The sequence below is a fragment of the Lithobates pipiens genome, unplaced genomic scaffold, assembly GCF_037356315.1.
Source record: "Lithobates pipiens isolate NorthernLeopardFrog02 unplaced genomic scaffold, aLitPip1_a1.2 Scaffold_23, whole genome shotgun sequence".
Classification (NCBI taxonomy): Eukaryota; Metazoa; Chordata; class Amphibia; order Anura; family Ranidae; genus Lithobates; species Lithobates pipiens.
Window position 1 is genome coordinate 35442478 of NW_027507785.1, and position 21970 is coordinate 35464447.

At 43.7% G+C, this 21970-nt stretch overlaps 1 protein-coding gene across 1 annotated transcript in view; it reads right to left on the reverse strand.

The window, feature by feature from the left end:
- MYO7A (myosin VIIA) overlaps positions 1 to 21147 on the reverse strand; it is a 344985-nt gene extending 323838 nt beyond the window's left edge. Inside the window, exon 1 of the mRNA XM_077451417.1 lies at positions 20971 to 21147. The gene's annotated coding sequence lies outside the window, so the exon portion shown is untranslated. The remainder of the gene's footprint in view (positions 1 to 20970) is intronic.
- Between the last annotated feature and the right edge of the window lie 823 nt (positions 21148 to 21970).

Here is a 21970-nt window from a genome sequence, read left to right on the forward strand (position 1 = left end):
CCCTGGCTGAAGGTAAAAGGTCTTGTGGCCCCTAGGGGCCAACTGGCTTCCAAAACATTTTTATAATCAGTTTTCTTTGTATTGTTTTTTTAACCGCTTAACCACTTCCCTACCCACCCATAGTCATATGACGCCCACAGATGGGATCTCCCATCCTGGGTGGGCGTCATATGACGTCCTCCCATTCCCGGCGGCCTAGGGGGCACACCCACAGCGTCACTCGGGACCCGGTGCGCGTGCGTGGCGGCTGCGATATCCGCCGGGCACCCGCGATTGCCCGGGAACACAGCAGAACCGTGGATCTGTGTATGTAAACACACAGATCCACGTCCTGTCAGTGGACAGGAGACTGATGGTGTGTTCCCGGTACAGAGGAACACCGATTGGTCTCCTCCCCTTGTGAGTCCCCTCCCCCACAGTTAGAATCACTACCATAGGGAACATATTAACCCCTGCAGCACCCCCTGGTGTTAACCCCTTCCCTGCCAGTCACATTTACACAGTAATCAATGCAATTTTATAGAACCAATCGCTGTGTAAATGTGAATGGCCCCAAAAATGTGTCAAAAGTGTCCGATATGTCTGTCACAATGTCGCAGTCATGAAAACCATTACTAATAAAAAAAAAAAAAAAAAATGCCATAAATATATCCCCTATTTTGTAGACGCTATAACTTTTACGCAAACCAATCTATATACGCTTATTGCGATTTTTTTTACCAAAAAAATGTAGAAGGATACGTATCAGCCTAAACTGAGGGAAATTTTTTTTTTGGTTTTTTAAATTGGATATTTATTATAGCAAAAAGTAAAAAATATTGTGTTTTTTTTCAAAATTGTCACACTCTTTTGTTTATAGCGCAAAAAATAAAAACCGCAGAGGTGGTCAAATACCACTAAAAGAAAGCTCTATTTGTGAGAAAAAAAGGACGTCAACTTTGTTAGGGTGCAACGTCACACGACTGCGCAATTGTCAGTTAAAGCGATGCTGTGCCAAATCACAAAAAGTGCTCTGGTCAGGAAGGGGGTAAAATCGTCCGGGGCTGAAGTGGTTAAGGACCGCCTCCTGCACATTTACGTCGGCAGAATGGCACGGCTGGGCACATCAACGTACAGGTACGTTGCTCTTTAAGTGTCCAGCTGTGCCCGTGGCCGCGGGACCCGCGGACCTGATCGCCGCTGGTGTCCCGCGATCGGATCACAGAGCTGAAGAACGAGGAGAGGCAAGTGTAAACAAACCTCTCCCCGTGCTTCCTAGTGTGGCTGTCTCCGATCGTTTGTTCCCTGTTATAGGGAAAGACGATCAGTGACGTCACATGCCAAGCCACGCCCCCCCAACAGTAAAAACACACACGTCACACTTAACCCCTCCCCGCCCCCTAGTGGTTAACTCCTTCACTGCCAGTGTCATTTACACAGGAATCAGTGCATTTAAATAGCACTGATTGCTGTATAAATGACAATGGTCCCAAAAATGTGTCAAAAATGTCCGATGCGTCCGCCATAATGTCGCAGTCACAATAAAAATCGCTGATCGCCGCCATTACTAGTAAAAAAAAAATATATTAATAAAAATGCTATAAAACTATCCCCTATTTTGTAAACGCTATAACTTTTGTGCAAACCAGTCAATAATCGATAATTGCGATTTTTTTTTTTTTTTACCAAAAATATGTAGAAGAATACGTATCGGCCTAAACTGAGGAAAAAAAAGTTTTTTTATATATATTTTTGGGGGATATTTATTATAGCAAAAAATATTGCATTTTTTAAAAATCACCGCTCTATTTTTGTTTATAGCACAAAAAATAAAAACTGCAGAGGTGATCAAATACCACCAAAAGAAAAAAAGGACACCAATTTTGTTTGGGAGCCACGTCGCACGACTGCACAATTGTCAGTTAAAGCGACGCAGAGCCGAATCGCAAAAAGGGGCCTGGTCCTTTGGCTGCAAATTGGTCCGGGGCTTAAGTGGTTAATGTGCTGATGGGTTTCTAAAGAAATTTTACCTTTATCCCACTTTTCATTCCTTGAGCCCAGTGGTTGACAACCCTTGCTAAACCTAAAGTGGAACTTCAGCAATTTTTTCTTCTTTCCATCTATTAAATCTTCTGCCCTTGTTGTTGTTTTAACTTTGGATAGTAAAACATTTTTTTTGCTGCCAGTAAAGCCTAGGCTTATGACATCATGCACAGCTCTCTCCCTCACACTCCAGAGAGTTTACCAGGAAGGGAGGGGGGATGAGTTATAAGAAGGCCAACGAGAGCTGCAGAGCTGGAGGTGTGTCTCTGTGTGTAATTCCAGGAAGCGGACAGCAACTTCAGCTGCCCACAGTTAAAAAGTACAGAATCACAGTATAAATAAAATAATATGCAAAGTGGTTGGAGGGGGAAGCTTCAAAATGGCAAAGATGTTTTAATTACAAATCATGTGAGTGCAGTTCCTGTTTAAACCAATAGACCTATGATTTTAGCTTTTCCTTTTTTTTTTTTTTTTTTACACTATTTCTTATTTATATTACAGATTTTATGTTTATTTTTATTATTAGATGTATTAATTTTTATTAAAATTAGAAAAATAACGAATAAATCTAATAATAAAAATACATGAAAAATCTTTAATATAAATAATACTTTTTATTAAAATTAGAAAAATAACTATTATTTATATTAAAGGGTTATTTATTTATATTATCGTTATTATTTTTATTATTAATATAAAAAAAATATTTATTTATTTTGTGCAACGCTGCAAAACAAAATCTAATGAAACAAATGCAAGCAAATGACATATTTACATCCTAGCAGTAAAACTTTTTTTTTATTTTTATTTATTTTTTTATTTTTTTAGAAAATAAAGCTTTATTTTTATTGTTTATATAAAAAATATTATTTATTTATTTTGTGCAACGCTGCGAAACAAAATCTAATGAAACAAATGCAAGCAAATAAAATATTCACATCCTAGCAGTAAAACCTTTTTTTTTTTTTTTAGAAAATAAAGCTTTATTTTTATTATTTATATAAAAAATATTATTTATTTATTTTGTGCAACGCTGCGAAACAAAATCTAATGAAACAAATGCAAGCAATAAAATATTCACATCCTAGTAGTAAAACATATTTTTTTTTAGAAAATAAAGCTTGCCAAGACATAAGGGAGGAGTAAAAAAGGCTAATTAGGGGTTAAATAGGTTAAAAAAAAAAAAAAAAAAATGATACCAGAAAAAAGCGAATTATTCTGCCAGGAGTCGTTTTGATTGGTCCCTGTTCACAGACCAGAATCCAGCGGCCAGTTTCAGGGTCATGTTGCGTTATGGGGTTGGCCGCATTACCTTAGCACACGAAAAACGCACATGTTGTTATGTGTTGTGGTACTGCAGGGCCGTGCTTTCTTAATGACCCTCCAATGCGTGTGCGTTCTGCCGCACCACAACGCATGGTAGCAGCACACTACTGTAGTGCACCATCCTTCAAAAAAAAAAAAAAAAAGTACATGCACCTTTTTTATGTGCGTTTTATGTGCGCTGTGTCCCCCGCTCGATCATCCACCTGATCTATCGATGTTCTGGGCTCCGTTCCCTGCAAGCGTCGCAACGCATAGGGGCGGAGCCCCCGGTAAATTAAAAAAATTCAAAACACATAACACACATAAATACACTGTAATCTGTAAAATTGGATTATTGTATCAAATCATTTCACATCCCTTTTGTCCCTGGTGCTTTGTCCAGTGCTCTGCATGCAGTTTTATATTATGTATACACAGTGGAACCTTGGTTAACCATTTGCCGACCGCTGTCGGAATATATACGTTGGCAGAATGGCACGGCTGGGCAAAGTAACATACCCGAACGTTACTTTGAATTTCCTGCCCGTACGCGCGCCGGCCGCGAGCTCCATGACCGTGCCCGCAGGACCCGGTGACTCGATCACCGCTGGGATACCCGTGATCGTGTCACGGAGCTCAAGAACGGGGAAATGCCGATGTAAAAAGCATCTCCCCGTTCTGCCTAATGACAGGACACTGATCGTCTGCTCCATGTCATCGGGAACAGCGATCAGTGTCCATGTCACACACAGCCCATCCCCCAAACAGTTAGAAACACTCCCCAGGACACACTAAACCCCTCCCCCGCCCCTAGTGGTTAACCCCTTCACTGCCAGTGACATTTTTACAGTAATCAATGCAATTTTATAGCCTTTATTGCTGTATTTTATAGCATAGCATTTATAGCATTTTATAGCATTGATTGCTGTATTAATGACAACGGTCCCAAAAATGTGTCAAAATTGTCTGATGTGTCCGCATTAATGTCGCAGTCACGATAAAAATCGCTGATCGCCGCCATTACTAGTAAAAGAAAAAAATTATTAATAAAAAGGCCATAAAACTATTCCCTATTTTGTAGACGCTATAACTTTTGTGAGAACCAATCAATAAACGCTTATTGCGATTTTTTATTTTTTTTTACCAAAAATATTTAGAAGAATACATATTGGCTTAAACTGAGGGAAAAAAAATGTTTTTTTAATATATTTTTGGGGGATATTTATTATAGCAAAAAGTAAAAAATAATGTGTTTTTTTCAAAATTGTCGCTCTATTTTTGTTTATAGCGCAAAAAATAAAAACCGCAGAGGTGATCAAATACCACCAAAAGAAAGCTCTATTTGTTGGAAAAAAAAGAACGTCAATTTTGTTTGGGAGCCACGTCGCACGACCGCGCAATTTTCAGTTAAAGTGACGCAGTGCCAAATTGCAAAAAGTGCTCTGGTCAGGAAGAGGGTAAATCCTTCCGGGACTGAAGTGGTTAACGACTAACGCAGTTAACCAGTTCCCGACCGGCGCACGCCGATGTACGTCGGGAGAATGGCACAGGCAGGCATATTGGCGTACAGGTACGTCCATTTTTAAATGCTGCCCTGCCCTGCTCGCGTGGCGGTCGGGACCCCTGTGAGTCCGGTCGCGGGTCCCACGGACTCTATCACCGCGGGGATACCCCGATCGTCTCACAGAGAAGGCTGAACAAGGAGATGCCTTGTAAACAGCATCTCCCCGTCCTGCCTAGCAACAAGTGGCGCTGATCTCTGCTCCATGTGATTGGAGCAGAGATCGGTGTTCATTAACAGAAAGCCCAGCCCCCCACAGTTAGTAACACGCCCCTAGGAACACTTAACCCCTACACTGCCACCCCCTGGTTAACCCCTTCACTGCCAGTGTCATTTACACAGGAATCAGTGCATTTGTATAGCAGTGATTGCTGTATAAATGACAATGGTCCCAAAAATGTGTCAAGAATGTCCGATGTGTCTGCCACAATGTCGCAGTCACAATAAAAATCGCTGATCGCCGCCATTACTAGTAAAAAAAAAAAAATTATTAATAAAAATGCATTAAAACTATCCCCTATTTTGTAAACGCTATAACTTTTGCGTAAACCAATCAATAATCGCTTATTGCATTTTTTTTACCAAAAATATCTAGAAGAATACGTATCGGCCTAAACTGAGGTAAAAAAATGTTTTTTTATATATTTTTGGTGGATATTTATTATAACAAAAAGTAAAAAATGATGCATTTTTTTCAAAATTGTCGCTCTACTTTTGTTTATAGCGCAAAAAATAAAAATTGCAGGGGTGATCAAATACCACCAAAAGAAAGCTCTATTTGTGGGAAAAAAAGGACATCAATTTTATTTGGGAGCCACGTCGCACGACCGCGCAATTGTCAGTTAAAGCGACGCAGTGCCAAATCGCAAAAAGTGGTCTGGTCTTACTCCAGCAAAATGGTCCGGTTTGAAAGTGGTTAACGAGTGTTTTGAAAGACGAGCAACTTTTTTCTTTTTTTTTTTTAATCCTGACTCGGTTAGTGAGTGTTGATTCGCAAAACGAGCAGAATTTAAGCTAATGTGGTTTGCAGTACCGCATTTGGCCAGAGGAGCGGGGGTGCCGGTGACACTCGGAACGGTTCGGAGCCGTTCAGAAGTACTTGGAAACACTTGGAAATACTCTGTTGAGTGTTTCCGAGCCTTTTTCGAGGGTTTTCGACTTCAGCCGAGCTGTCTCTGAGTATTTCCGAGGCTCTCCAGCGCCCCCCTGGGTAATTTTTTGCGATTCAGCACTGCGTTGCTTTAACTGACAATTGCGCGGTCGTGCGACGTTGCACCCAAACAATGTAGGTCTTTTTTTCCCACAAATGGAGATTTCTTTTGGTGGTATTTGACCACCTCTGCATTTTTTATTTTTTGCACTATAAACAAAAAAAGAGTGACAATTTAGAAAAAAAACACAATATTTTGTACTTTTTGCTATAATAAGTACCCCCATTTTTTTTAATAAAGCAATTTTTTTTCTCAGTTTAGGCCGAAAAACACAATATTTTACTTTTTGTATAATAAGTATTGCAAATTTAAAAAAAACGATACGTATTCTTCTACATATTTTTGGTAATAAAAAAAAATCGCAATAAGCGTATATTGATTGGTTTGCGCAAATGTTATAGCGTCTACAAAATAGGGGATAGATTTATGGCATTTTTTTTTTTTTTTTTACTAGTAATGGTGGCGATCTGCAATTTTTTATCGAGACTGCGACATTATAGTGGACACATCGGACACTTTTGACACATTTTTGGGACGATTGACAATTATACAGCGATCAGTGCTATAAAAATGCACTGATTACTGTATAAATGTCACTGGCAGGGAAGGGGTTAACACTAGGGGGTGATCAAGGGGTTAACTGTGTTCCCTCAGTGTGTGTTCTAACTGTAGGGGGAGGGGAATGACTATGGGAGATGACAGATCGCTGTTCCCAGCTCATAGGAACACACGATCTGCATCTCCTATCCTCACAGAACAGGGATTTGTGCGTTTACACACACACATACGTCCCTGTTTTGCCTCTCGTGGGTGGCCGGTGGTCATCGCGACCGCCGGTCACGAGCATAGGCATCCCTGCAGTGCAGCGGCGCATGTGTCTGCTATCCCACTTAAAGGAGCAGACGTACAGCTACAACGGTTCGCGGGATTGTGCCGACCTGCCGCATTATAATGACGGCGGCTGGTCAGCAAGTGGCTAAATCGGATTTTTAGGAAACCTTCATTTTGTTTGCAAATATTAAAGATTCTAACTACCAGCAAGAATAAGTCCTTACATTTTTAAAGAGCACCTGTCATTTCAGATCCATCATGGCAGTGCTTGTTAGCGGGCGTCCATTCACCCGCTGCCGCCACGTCCCTCCCCTTGTTGTGTCCCTGCCACAGCACCAGCCGTCCCATTAAAGTGAATGGGACTGTCGGTGAGTCAACAGCGGGTCAGAGGAGGAGCCACTGCGGGGCAGAGAAGACAGTTACTCTTTAACCGCTTCCCGACCGGCGCAAGACGATGTACATTGACAGAATGGCACGGACAGGCACATGGGCGTACAGGTACGACCCTTTGAATTTGCCGCCATGCCATTGTGAGCGCGCCACCTCCATGAGTCCGACCACGGGTCCCGCGGACCCGATCGCCGCGGGGATACCCGCGATCGTCTCACGAGGAGGCTGAATGGGGAGATGCCGATGTAAACAGCATCTCCCCGTTCTGCCTAGCAACAAGTGACACTGATCTCTGCTCCCTGTGATTGGAGCAGAGATCAGTGTTCACTTACACACAGCCCAGTCCCCCACAGTTAGAAACACGCCCCTAGGACACACTTAACCCCTACACTGCCACCTCCTGGTTAACCCCTTCACTGCCAGTGTCATTTACACAGGAATCACTGCATTTGTATAGCACTGATTGCTGTATTAATGTCAATGGTCCCGAAAATGTGTCAAGAAATGTCTGATGTGTCCGCCATAATGTCGCAGTCACAATAAAAATCGCAGATCGCCGCCATTACTAGTAAAAATAAATATTAATAAAAATGCCATAAAACTATCCCCTATTTTGTAAACGCTATAACTTTTTCGCAAACCAATCAATAATCGCTTATTGCGATTTTTTTAACAAACATATGTAGAAGAATACGTATCGGCCTAAACTGAGGGAAAAATATGTTTTTTTTATATATATTTTGGGGATATTTATTATAACAAAAAGTAAAAAATATTGCATTTTTTTTAAAATGTACACTCTTTATTTTGTTTATAGCGTAAAAATTAAAAACCGCAGGGGTGATCAAATACCACAAAAAAGAAAGCTCTATTTGTGGGAACAAAAAGGACATCAATTTTGTTTGGGAGCCACGTCACACGACCGCACAATTTTTAGTTAAAGCAACGCAGTGCTGAATCGCAAAAAGTGGTCTGGTCTTAAGCCAGCAAAATGGTCCAGTCTGAAAGTGGTTAAAAATCATGATTTCAATTGAGTTGATTTAACCACTTGCCGACCGCCTGCTGTCGTGATACGTTGGCTATTTGAAGAGGAATACCATTGTTATGGCAGCAGATAGCTGCCATAACCCCAGCATCCTCTTCAAGAGCTTTCAGATGAAAGTGGTCTCAGCAGCGGATTCGCCGCAAGATCACTTTTATGGGGGGCGGGAGAGGGGCGGGTTCTCTTCCCTCACAGGCTGGATACCGAGTGAGGGAAAGATGGCCCCTGCTCGGTTCCATACCATTGGATGATGTAAGCGACATCAAAAACGTCACTTTCGCCCAATGGTCTTAAAGGGAATTTTTATTTTTATTTTTACAAAAAAAATTGACATTAAATTTTTTTATTTTTTATTTTTTATTGCATTTTAGGCCACTTTCACACTGAAGCACTTTACAGGCGCTATAGCGCTAAAAATAGCGCCTGCAAAGCTCCTGTAAAAGGGCCTCTCCTGTCACCCAAGTGCTTTCACACTGGAGCGGTGCTCTTGTGGGAAGTTAAAAAAATTCCTGCAAGCAGCATCTTTGAGGCGCTTTAGGAGCGGTGTATACACCACCCCTAAAGCGCCCTTGCCCATTGAAATCAATTAAGCGCCTGCAGAGCACCTCGGCAGCAGCGCTTTGCGGGTGTTTTTAGTCCTTTTTCGGTTTAAAAGCGCCCCCGCTAGCGGCCGAAAAGCGCTGCTAAAATGAAAGAAAAGCGCCGCTAAAAATAGCCGCTGCTATACCGCCGATGCCCTCAATGCCCCAGTGTGAAAGTGCCCTTAGTGTAAATTTTAGATCTGAGGTCCTTTTGACCCTCAGATCTCATATTTAAGAGGTCCTGTCATGCTTTTTTTTCTATTACATAGGATATTTACATTCCTTATAATAGAAATTTAATTGACCAAAAAATATATATTTTTAAAAGACAGTGTAAAAAATAAAAAATAAAAAAGTAAAATAAAGAAGAATTTTTTTTTTTAAAGCGCCCCGTCTCGCAGAGCTCATGCACAGAACCGAACACATACATAAGTAGCGCCTGCATATGAAAACGGTGTTCAAACCCTAGACCTCCTCTGTAGCTCAAAACTGGTAACCTGTAGACATTTTTAAATGTCGCCTGTGGAGATTTTTCAGGGTCAAAGTTTGTCGCCATTCCACGAGCGGGCGCAATTTTGAAGCGTGACATGTTGGGTATAAATTTACTCGGCGTAACATTATCTTTCACAATATAAAAAAAATTAATTGGGCTAACTTTACTGTTGTCTTTTTTTTTTATTTAAAAAGAGTGTATTTTTTCCCCATAAAATTGCGCTTGTGAAACTGCTGCGCAAATACCGTGAGGCAGAAAGTATTGCAACAACCGCCATTTTATTCTCTAGGGTGTCTCAAAAAATATATATATAATGTTTGAGGGTCATTTTCTAGCAAAAAAAAAACAACAACCAATTTTTAACTTGTAAACACCAAATCTCAAATCGAGGCTCGGTCCTTAAAGCGGAGTTACACCCAAAAATGGAACTTCTGCTTTAAGGGAAGGTGACCCCCTGACATGCCACATTTGGCATGTCATTTTTTTTGGGGGGGGAAGGGGGAGCAGAAACCGTCTTTTTAGAGGGTTCCAGCTCCCACTTCCTCCTGGGGGCGCCGGAAGTCAGTTGACCTCTCCCTCTAGGCAATCATCTGGGACACGTCACAGGTCCCAGATGATTGCCCGGCTAGTCACAGTGCGGCTCTTGCATGCGCAGTGGGTGCCCGGCTGTGAACCCACAGCTGGGTGCCCACAGTGACAATGCCAGAGCCGCAGAGAGGAGGGGGGAGACGAGCGGGGCTTCATTCCCCCGCATCGCTGGACCCCAGGGTTGCCACCTGTCCAGGATTCACCCGGACAGTCCGGGGTTTTGAATAATGTGTCCGGGTTTCAGTCTGTCTGAAACCCAGACACATTATTCAGACAGGGCTGTGGCTCCCCCAAGTAACTGAGATAGTTACACAAAACTTTGTCCCCACCTGGGAGCTGCAGGTCGCTGTCTGGGGGCAGGTCCAGCATTTCTGAGGGGAGGAGGGGGCTGGTGGTGATGTCAGCAAGAGCAGTTTGGCCACACCCACTGTTCCAGGTGTCCCTGGTCTTTTATAATTCTATACTGTATACTACGGGGGGGGGAAAAATTGCCCTGTGCCACTAAAGTGTTCGGGTCTGGCTTGAAGAAAAGGTGCCAACCCTACTGGACCCTGGGACAGGTAAGTGTCCGATTATTAAAAGTCAGCAGCTGCAGTATTTGTAGCTGCTGACTTTTAATTGTATTTTTTTTAAATTGAACTCAATGGTTAAATCAAGCCTTTTTACTAGTGATTTAAATAGACTTGATTTAAATCGAATCGACCATGGCTAGGACTGAACTAATTAGTACTAAACAGAATGGGGGTGGGGGGTGAGATTGGGGGAGATAGAGAAATATACCAAAATCAGATTAGTGCACAAGTTGTAGTGGCCCCAAACCCCCACTAGGTGTCAGCATACTACAAAACAATGATAACCTCATGCAGTTATTATTATTATACAGGATTTATATAGCGCCAACAGCTTTGCAACATGGGGGGCAGACAGTACAGTTACAATAGAATTCAATACAGGATGAATCAGAGGGCCCTGCTCATTAGAGCTTACAATCTAATGTCCCGTACACACGGTCGGAAATTCCGATGGAAAAAGTGCGATCGGATTATGTTGTCGGAAAATCCGATCGTGTGTGGGCTCTATTGGGCTTTTTCCGTCTGATTTTCCGACGCACAAAGTTTGGTGACACTCGGAACGGTTCGGAGCCATCCGGAAATACTCGGAAATACTCTATTCCCAAGTGTTTCCGAGTTCAGCCGAGCTGTCTCCAAGTATTTCCGAGGCTCTCCGGCGCCTCCCCTCACCTCTGGCCACATGCAGTATTGCATGCAATAGAAGTCAATGTGGAATGAATTATCTTCGTTTCCATTGACTTCTATGGGGAAACTCGCTTTGATATGCAAGTGCTTTGGATTACATGCATTCTCCTGGAACGGATTATGCTTGTAATCCAAGGTTCCACTGTACATCGATGGGATTAGTTTAGCTTTAGGAAATAAGAGGCTGATAAACACACGTTCAATACAAAACATAAAAAATAAATTATATGAAAGTGGGGCAGAATAGTACAGGTCTACTTTATGGTGATGGTTAGAACCTATGGAAGCCCTTTTCATAGGTTTTATAGTTTTTTGGAGGTTTTTTTTGTCCTAAAACCAAAGTTTCCAGGGACATCCCGCAGAGATTGGACCCGAAACAGAGACCTCCGAGGACAGGTGAAGGTGTTGTATTGTCCCCGGTCTACCGGAGTCACCTTTATTATTTTCACGGGCGAGGTTCATCTATTATTGAAGGCATTCATAGTTCTGCAGCCATTGTCCCTGTCCGGCATGCGCTGTATGGAGGACGGGGGCCGTGTGTGTTATGATGGGATCCGGTATCACTAGAGTTTATCTTGTCTGTTATTCTTCTCAATAAGAACGTGACACCTCATGAAGATTTTATGACGCTGCATGCTTCACGTGTATGAATAGAGCGAATCAGCGCCGCATGACGGACGCCGGACAAGAGACATCCTTCACCGACCCCGACCAGAACTCCTATCTACCGGAAAAGGAGAGAGAAGACGGAATCAAGTCCGTTTTAGGGCGCTTGTCGATTTTTATGTGCAGTGGGGTCCAGGATATTTGAGGCTACTTACGTTTTTGTTTTTCGTGAAAAATGTGAACTTACCCTTTAACCGCTTGCCCTCCAGAAAGATTTACCCCCTCTTCCTGACCATGCCATTTTTTCCCCGATACGGTACTGCGTTACTTTAACCACTTCAGCCCCGGGAAGTGTTTACCCACTTACTGACCAGGCCCTTTTTTTTGCGATACGGCACTGCGTCGCTTTAACTGACAATTGCGCGGTCGTGCGACATTGTACACAAAACAAAATTGATGACCTTTTTTTTTCCCCCCACATATAGAGCTTTCTTTTGGTGGTATTTGATCACCTCTGCGGTCTTTAATTTTTGCACTTCAAACAAAATAAGACCGACAATTTTGAAAAAAAAACAAGCAATATTTTTTACTGTTTGCTGTAATAAATATCCCCAAAAAATATATAAAAAAAAAAAACGAATTTCTTCCTCACTTTAGGCCGATATGTATTCTTCTACATATTTTTGGTGAAAAAAAAAAAAAAAAAAAATCACAATAAGCTTATATTGTTTTGTTTGCGCAAAAGTTATAACGTCTACAAATTAGGGGATAGAGTTATGGCATTTTTATTACTGGTAACGGCGGCAATCTGCGATCTTTATCAGGACTGTGACATTGCGGCGAACAGATCGGACACTTTTGACACTGTTTTGGGACTACTGACATTTATACAGCAATCAGAGCTAAAAAATAGCCACGGATTACTGTATAAATGACACTGGTAGGGAAGGGGTTAACACTAGGGGGTGATCAAGGGGTTAAATGTGTTCCCTCAGTGTGTGTTCCTAACTGAGGGGGGAAGGGGACTGACTGGGGGAGGAGACCGATCGCTGTTCCTAAGTAATAGGAACAAACGATCTGTCTCTACTCCCCTGACAAAACGGAGATCTGGCAGATTGCCAATCTGTCAGCAGGGAAGGCATTGATCCTGTGTTCCTGCAAAGCAGGGGCATGAACCCATCCATGCCTTTCCTTAATAAAAGCACCTCCTACACAGGGCACAAACACTGGCTAGGCACACAGTTAACCCTTTGATCACCCCTGATGTTAACCCCTTCCCGGCATATTTTTTTTAGCACTGACCACTGTATTAGTGTCCCTGGTCCCCACAAAGTGTCCAAATTGTCCGCTGCAATCTCACAATCCTGCTATAAGTCGCTGATCGCCGCCACTGCTAGTAAAAAAAAAAAAAATCATAAATACATTATCTCACAAAAGTGAGTACACCCCTCACATTTTTGTAAATATCTTATTCTATCTTTTCATGTGACAACAGACCATCTTTATGTAGAGCAACAATTCTTTTTTTCAGATCCTCAGAGAGTTCTTTGCCATGAGGTGCCATGTTGAACTTTCAGTGACCAGTATGAGAGAGTGAGAGTGATAACACCAAATTTAACACACCCACTCTCCATTCACACCTGAGATCTTGTAACACTAATGAGTCACATGGCACTGGGAAAGTAAAATGGCTAATTGGGCCCAATTTGGACATTTTCACTTAGGGGGTGTACTCACTTTTGTTGCCAGCGGTTTAGACATTAATGGCTGTGTGTTGAGTTATTTTGAGGGGACAGCAAATTCACACTGTTATACAAGCTGTACACTCACTACTTTACATTGTAGTAAAGTGACATTTCTTCAGTGTACTTCAAACATGATTGGCTGGCAGCACAATGCTTGTACAATGCCATTGGCTCTCAGTGCAGACTTTCCACTCTCAGTCCGATGATATTCTGTGTATGGATTATTTTTGAAAAACAAGGATATCTTTTAACGTCACTTTAAATGTAAAGCTGGTCATACACTAGTAGACTAGCAGAATTGTATTTGACATTTTTCATTTTAAGAACGTTCAATCCATTTTCAAATTTTTTTAAACTGTGTTAGTTTTTGGCGGCACTGAAAGGACAACGGAAGCTGGACAGAACATTTTTTTCTTGAACAATAAAAAATTTGAACAGTGTATATATTTATCCTTCGGTAAATGATATCCGTTCCAAAGTCGAATGGTAAAAGCAAATGAGTGCTTTTCGAACGACAAAGAATTTTCATACGATTGCTCGAGTGTATGGCCGGCCCAAGTGAATAATGGATTTCCTTCTTGGCTGCCCCAGAGATGGTGAGAGTCGGCCGGGCCGGGTGGTAAATGATTGAAGAGGTGGCGCTGCGCTGGTTCAGGAGGGCAGGGTGTAACCGAGTCCAGGCTCTTTGAATGAATTCAGGTTACCTTTATTATGTGACCTCGGAGGGATGCTGTTACCAGAGATTAAAAGACACTTAACCTCTCCGAAATACAATCGCTGTGCTGTATGAGATGGCCCAGGGGGTAGAAAATCTATAACCGCCGGCTCCTTACAAATCTGCATTCAGGGCCCATTCACACAACAATGGTGCTGGGTAATGAGCGCGTTACCGCAAGACGTGGTGATGTGGCGTTACACTCAGAACACACAGAACTTATCTGCATGTCGGTGCATTTTAAAGGCCCCATATTGGTTCTGTTAGTCGATTAAAGTAGAGTAGAGTAGGGACTGGCCAAACAGAGAACACTCTGACATTGTTGGCCAGAAAGGGATCACTTGGACACAGTTGATCGGAGAGGGATCACTAGGACACAGTTGGTCGGAGAGGGATCACATGGACACAGTTGGTCAGAGAGGGATCACTAGGACACAGTTGGTCGGAGAGGGATCACTAGGACACAGTTGGTCGGAGAGGGATCACTAGGACACAGTTGGTCAGAGAGGGATCACTAGGACACAGTTGGTCAGAGAGGGATCACTAGGACACAGTTGGTCGGAGAGGGATCACTAGGACACAGTTGGTCAGAGAGGAATCACTAGGACACAGTTGGTCAGAGAGGAATCACTAGGACACAGCTGGTCAGAGAGGAATCACTAGGACACAGTTGGTCAGAGAGGGATCACTAGGACACAGTTGGTCGGAGAGGGATCACTAGGACACAGTTGGTCAGAGAGGAATCACTAGGACACAGTTGGTCAGAGAAGGATCACTTGGATATAGTTGGTCGGAGAGGGATCACTAGGACACAGTTGGTCGGAGAGGGATCACTAGGACAAAGTTGGTCAGAGAGGGATCACATGGACACAGTTGGTCAGAGAGGGATCACTAGGACACCATTGGTCGGAGAGGGATCACTAGGACACAGTTGATCGGAGAGGGATCACTAGGACACAGTTGGTCAGAGAGGGATCACTAGGACACAGTTGGTCAGAGAGGGATCACTAGGACACAGTTGGTCAGAGAGGGATCACTAGGACACAGTTGGTCAGAGAGGGATCACTAGGACACAGTTGGTCAGAGAGGGATCACTAGGACACAGTTAGTCAGAGAGGGATCACTTGGACACAGTTGGTCAGAGAAGGATCACTTGGATATAGTTGGTCGGAGAGGGATCACTAGGACACAGTTGGTCGGAGAGGGATCACTAGGACAAAGTTGGTCAGAGAGGGATCACATGGACACAGTTGGTCAGAGAGGGATCACTAGGACACCATTGGTCGGAGAGGGATCACTAGGACACAGTTGATCGGAGAGGGATCACTAGGACACAGTTGATCGGAGAGGGATCACTAGGACACAGTTGGTCAGAGAGGGATCACTAGGACACAGTTGGTCAGAGAGGGATCACTAGGACACAGTTGGTCAGAGAGGGATCACTAGGACACAGTTGGTCAGAGAGGGATCACTTGGATATAGTTGGTCAGAGAGGAATCACTAGGACACTGTTGGTCAGAGAGGGATCACTTGGACACAGTTGGTCAGAGAAGGATCACTTGGATATAGTTGGTCGGAGAGGGATCACTAGGACACAGTTGGTCGGAGAGGGATCACTAGGACAAAGTTGGTCAGAGAGGGATCACATGGACACAGTTGGTCAGAGAGGGATCACTAGGACACCATTGGTCGGAGAGGGATCACTAGGACACCATTGGTCGGAGAGGGATCACTTGGACACAGTTGGTCAGAGAGGGATCACTTGGACACAGTTGGTCAGAGAAGGATCACTTGGATATAATTGGTCGGAGAAGGATCACTAGGACACAGTTGGTCGGAGAGGGATCACTAGGACAAAGTTGGTCAGAGAGGGATCACATGGACACAGTTGGTCAGAGAGGGATCACATGGACACAGTTGGTCAGAGAGGGATCACATGGACACCATTGGTCGGAGAGGGATCACTTGGACACAGTTGGTCAGAGAGGGATCACTAGGACACAGTTGGTCAGAGAGGAATCACTAGGACACAGTTGGGCAGAGGGATCACTAGGCCCTTGTACACACGGTCGGAGAATCTGTCGGAATGAGTCTTATCGGACCGTGTCATCAGATAATCCGACTGTGTGTGGTCTCCATCGGACTGATTCCGTCCGAATCTCCGTCCGACCCAATTTTCCAACATGTTGGAAATATTTCCCGACCAACTGGGCCTGACGGACCTAATCCGATCATGTGTAGAGAATTTTGATCGGACCAAGTGCCACGCATGCTCAGATCAAATTCCTACATCAAAGCTATTGGCTACTAGCCTGAATGTAGTCCCATCGTAACGAAATTACGTCATCACGTTCTGAAAGATCGGATTTTTCGCCAACTTGGCCCGACCGTGTGTATGCAACAGTTTCGGACACAATCCGTCGGACTAAATCCGACGGGCAAAATTTTACGGATTTGGTTGGCAAAATCTCCGACCGTGTGTACGTGGGCTTGGACACAGTTGGTAGGAGAGGGATCACTAGGACACAGTTGGTCGTAAAGGGATCACTTGGACACAGAGAGGGATCACTTGGACACAGAGAGGGATCACTTGGACACAGTTGGTCAGAGAGAGTTCACTTGGACACAGTTGGTCAGAGAGGGATCACTAGGACACAGTTGGTCAGAGAGGGATCACTAGGACACAGTTGGGCAGAGGGGGATCACTAGGACACAGTTGGTTAGAGAGGGATCACTTGGACACAGTTGGTTAGAGAGGGATCACTAGGACACAGTTGGTCAGAGAGGGATCACTTGGACACAGTTGGTCAGAGAGGGATCACTTGGACACAGTTGGTTAGAGAGGGATCACTTGAACACAGTTGGTCAGAGAGGGATCACTAGGACGCAGTTGGTCAGAGAGGGATCACTAGGACGCAGTTGGTCAGAGAGGGATCACTAGGACACCGTTGGCCAGAGGGGGATCACAAGGAAACAGTTGGTCAGAGAGAGATCACTAGGACACAGTTGGGCAGAGGGGGATCACTAGGACACAGTTGGTTAGAGAGGGATCACTTGGACACAGTTGGTTAGAGAGGGATCACTAGGACACAGTTGGTCAGAGAGGGATCACTTGGACACAGTTGGTCAGAGAGGGATCACTTGGACACAGTTGGTTAGAGAGGGATCACTTGGACACAGTTGGTCAGAGAGGGATCACTAGGACGCAGTTGGTCAGAGAGGGATCACTAGGACGCAGTTGGTCAGAGAGGGATCACTAGGACACCGTTGGCCAGAGGGGGATCACAAGGAAACAGTTGGTCAGAGAGAGATCACTTGGACACAGTTGGTTAGAGAGGGATCACTAGGACACAGTTGGTCAGAGGGGGATCACAAGGAAACAGTTGGTCAGAGAGGGATCACTAGGACACAGTTGGTTAGAGAGGGATCACTAGGACACAGTTGGTCAGAGGGGGATCACAAGGAAACAGTTGGTCAGAGAGGGATCACTAGGACACAGTTGGTTAGAGAGGGATCACTTGGACACAGTTGGTTAGAGAGGGATCACAAGGAAACAGTTGGTCAGAGAGGGATCACTAGAAAACAGTTGGTCAGAGAGGGATCACTAGGACACAGTTGGTTAGAGAGGGATCACAAGGAAACAGTTGGTCAGAGAGGGATCACTAGGAAACAGTTGGTCAGAGAGGGATCACTAGGAAACAGTTGGTCAGAGAGGGATCACTAGGAAACAGTTGGTCAGAGAGGGATCACTAGGAAACAGTTGGTCAGAGAGGGATCACTAGGAAACAGTTGGTCAGAGAGGGATCACTAGGACACAGTTGGTTAGAGAGGGATCACTTGGACACAGTTGGTCAGAGAGGGATCACTTGGACACAGTTGGTTAGAGAGGGATCACTTGGACACAGTTGGTCGGAGAGGGATCACTTGGACACAGTTGGTCGGAGAGGGATCACTTGGACACAGTTGGTCAGAGAGGGATCACTAGGAAACAGTTGGTCAGAGAGGGATCACTAGGAAACAGTTGGTCAGAGAGGGATCACTAGGACACAGTTGGTTAGAGAGGGATCACTTGGACACAGTTGGTCAGAGAGGGATCACTTGGACACAGTTGGTTAGAGAGGGATCACTTGGACACAGTTGGTCGGAGAGGGATCACTTGGACACAGTTGGTCGGAGAGGGATCACTTGGACACAGTTGGTCAGAGAGGGATCACTTGGACACAGTTGGTCAGAGAGGGATCACTTGGACACAGTTGGTTAGAGAGGGATCACTTTCCAAAATATTCCTTTGAAAGAAGTTGCCGCAATTCACACAGGTCAGGCAGATCGATCCACTCAGTTCAGTATCTCTGCATAGAGTTTCAATCGTACTTAAAGCTGCTGCTCACCCTCCACTGGCCAATCTAATCTACACATCAGTGGCGCCGGACCATGGATTCCGGTGCGGGGTGGGTGTGTTTTTGAAGCACATGATTAGAGCCTGAGGCTCTAATTGGCTTAAAAAAAGGGCGTGCTCGGGGTGCAGAGCACAGCGTCCATCCTGAGCCCACCAAAAAAAAAAAACCCACCAGTGTCCACTAATCAGATTGTATAGTCACTCGCAGTGATGGTGAACCTCGGCACCCCAGATGTTTTGGAATTACATTTCCCATGATGCTCTTACACTCTGCAGTGTAGTGAAGCATCATGGGAAATGTAGTTCTGAAACATCTGGGGGTGCCGAGGTTCACCAGCTTTAGACTTAAGTGTAACATTTAACCTAACCGACCCTTTCCACCCCTAACAAATCTGACAGGCTGTTCCTCTACATAGGTGATGGTAGATCTAAAGAAGACTGTACAATCCGATTGTATAGTGCATGGTCAGCCTTAAATTAGCAAAACAATGTTATATACGACGACAAACCTAAACAATACTTTCAATTATGTATCAATCAGGCAGACGCTTCTACCTTATTGTTGACGGTAGATCTAAAGGAGCTTGTACAATTTAGAGATTGTATTGTGTACGGTCATCTTAAAGGAAATTGTACGATCAGATTGTATTGTGTACAGTAACCTTAAAGAAGATTGTGCAATCAGATTGTATGGCGTACGGTCATCTTAAAGGAGATTGTACAATCAGATTATATATTGTAGGTCATCTTAAAGGAGGTTGTACAATCAGATTGTATAGTGTAAAGCTGGCAATACATTATACAATTTTCTAATTAAATTTTCTTTAGATTCACCTTTAACTTTGTAGTGGAATGACCTGCCCGATTGTATACAGATTAAAAGCGTTTCAGTTTGACCTCATATTATATGGTTTAAAAGGAAAATTGTACAAGAAAATTGTATAATGTATGGCCAACTTAAGATCACCAAAACGACATATCATGAGAACAAACAATATATTACATTAGTATTCATACAGAGGGGGCCCCGTACTTTATAAATGGTAATAGAAGATTGTAAGGTGTACGGTCACCTTAATGGAGATTGTACAATCAGATTGTATAGTGTACGGTTATCTTAAAGGAGGTTGTAAGATCGGATTGTATAGTGTAAAGCTGGCCCTACATTATACAATTTTCTAATTCAATTTTCTTTAGATTTACCTTTAACTGTATAGTGAAAGGGCCTGCCAGATTGTATACAGATTGAAAGTATTTCTGTTTGACATAATTTTATATGGTTTAAAAGGAAAATTGTATAATGTATGGCCAGCTTTAAAATGACCAATTGTATACAGATTGAAAGTGTTTAGGTTTGACCTCATATTATATGGTTTAAAGGGAAATTGTATAATGTATGACCAGCTTAAGATGAACAAAACAAAATATCATGAGATCAAACAATATATTACATTTGTATTCATACAGAGGGGGCCCCCTACTTTATAGTTGGTAATAGTAGATTGTATAGTGTATGGCCACCTTAAAGGAGAATGTACAATCAGATTGTATGGTGTACGGTCACCTTAAAGGAGAATGTACAATCAGATTGTATGGTGTACGGTCATCATAAAGGAGATTATACAATCAGATTGTGTGGTGTACGGTCATCTTAAAGGAGAATGTACAATCAGATTGTATGGTGTACGGTCACCTTAAAGGAGAATGTACAATCAGATTGTATGGTGTACGGTCATCATAAAGGAGAATGTACAATCAGATTGTATGGTGTACGGTCACCTTAAAGGAGAATGTACAATCAGATTGCATGGTGTACGGTCACCTTAAAGGAGAATGTACAATCAGATTGTATGGTGTACGGTCATCATAAAGGAGATTATACAATCAGATTGTATGGTGTACGGTCACCTTAAAGGAGAATGTACAATCAGATTGTATAGTGTACGGTCATCTTAAAGGAGAATGTACAATCAGATTGCATGGTGTACGGTCACCTTAAAGGAGAATGTACAATCAGATTGTATGGTGTATATTATATCCCCCCCGGTCCAGCATTGTCGGTCCCCTGCCCCCCATCCCAGGTGAGTGAGGACCCCCGAGTCGATTTCCCGATGAATGGGACCCTTGTGTGTGTGTGTGGTGGGGAATGATGAGGCCGCTCCAAGCCTAAGGAGATTAAGCAAATCCTTTGCAGACTGAACAAAGTGCAGCTTTCCTGCAGAACTCACCGTCCCCATGGGTGGTATCCGGGCAGACTTTGGGGGGCGCTGCGCCCTATAGGTCCATGGTGAGGATGGTGAGGATGAGATTGGGCTCCCTCCTCTCTTCTCTCTCTCTGTGGGGATCAGCTGGAGGAACACCTGAGCCTGTCCCGGGTGTCAGCGACAACACCTGCTCTGCATCTGACAGGCTGACCATTCATGCCGGCTGATCCTTCTTAGAGGAGGAGATTAGAGGGCGAGGAGGCTGACACCGCTCTGCAGGGAGGAGACACACAGCTACACACACAGAGGGGGGACTACAAGTACCAGATTGGTGGCTGCACCTCTTCTATTGCATTTTTCATGGAAGGCTTTCATTTCAGTAAAGGCTCGGGTTCCCAGGAGTGCGACTTATCATATGACCCGGGACTGCAAAGTCGCACGACAAGTCGTTCCGCATGATGAGTCCCGTTCATATCTGTGCGACTTCAAAGTAGCCCCTGCACTAATTTGGTACCACTTTGATGCGACTTCAAGAATACACAGGCACTGTTTCCTGTCGCATCAAAATCACGGGCAAAAAATCGTGCGACTTTGGGGTTGCAATAGCCTTGTTCACATTGAATGCGGCTTTGAAACCATGCGACTTCCTCTAAAAGTCAAAGTGTCAATGCGACTTAGAAGACATCTGTGCAGCTTCATGCTCAGATGCCTATGCAAGTCGCACCCGAAATCGCCAAAAAAGCGGCGCAAGAACTACTTTTTTTTTAAAACAAACGCGGCACCGCAAAGTCTACGTCTCCCCAATTTCAACATGCCCATTGGGCCATTTCAAACCACATGCAGTCCAGTGCGTTTTTTTTTCTCTGCATCAAAAACGCAATGGATTGTAGATTAGCTGGTTTCCAATGGGATAGTTCACACCGGTGCGTTCCAGTACCAGGAAAAGAAAGAAGTAGAACATGCTGCAGTTTTTCCTGTACTGGGACGTGGTAAAAGGCATCAAAAACGCATCGGAATACACAGG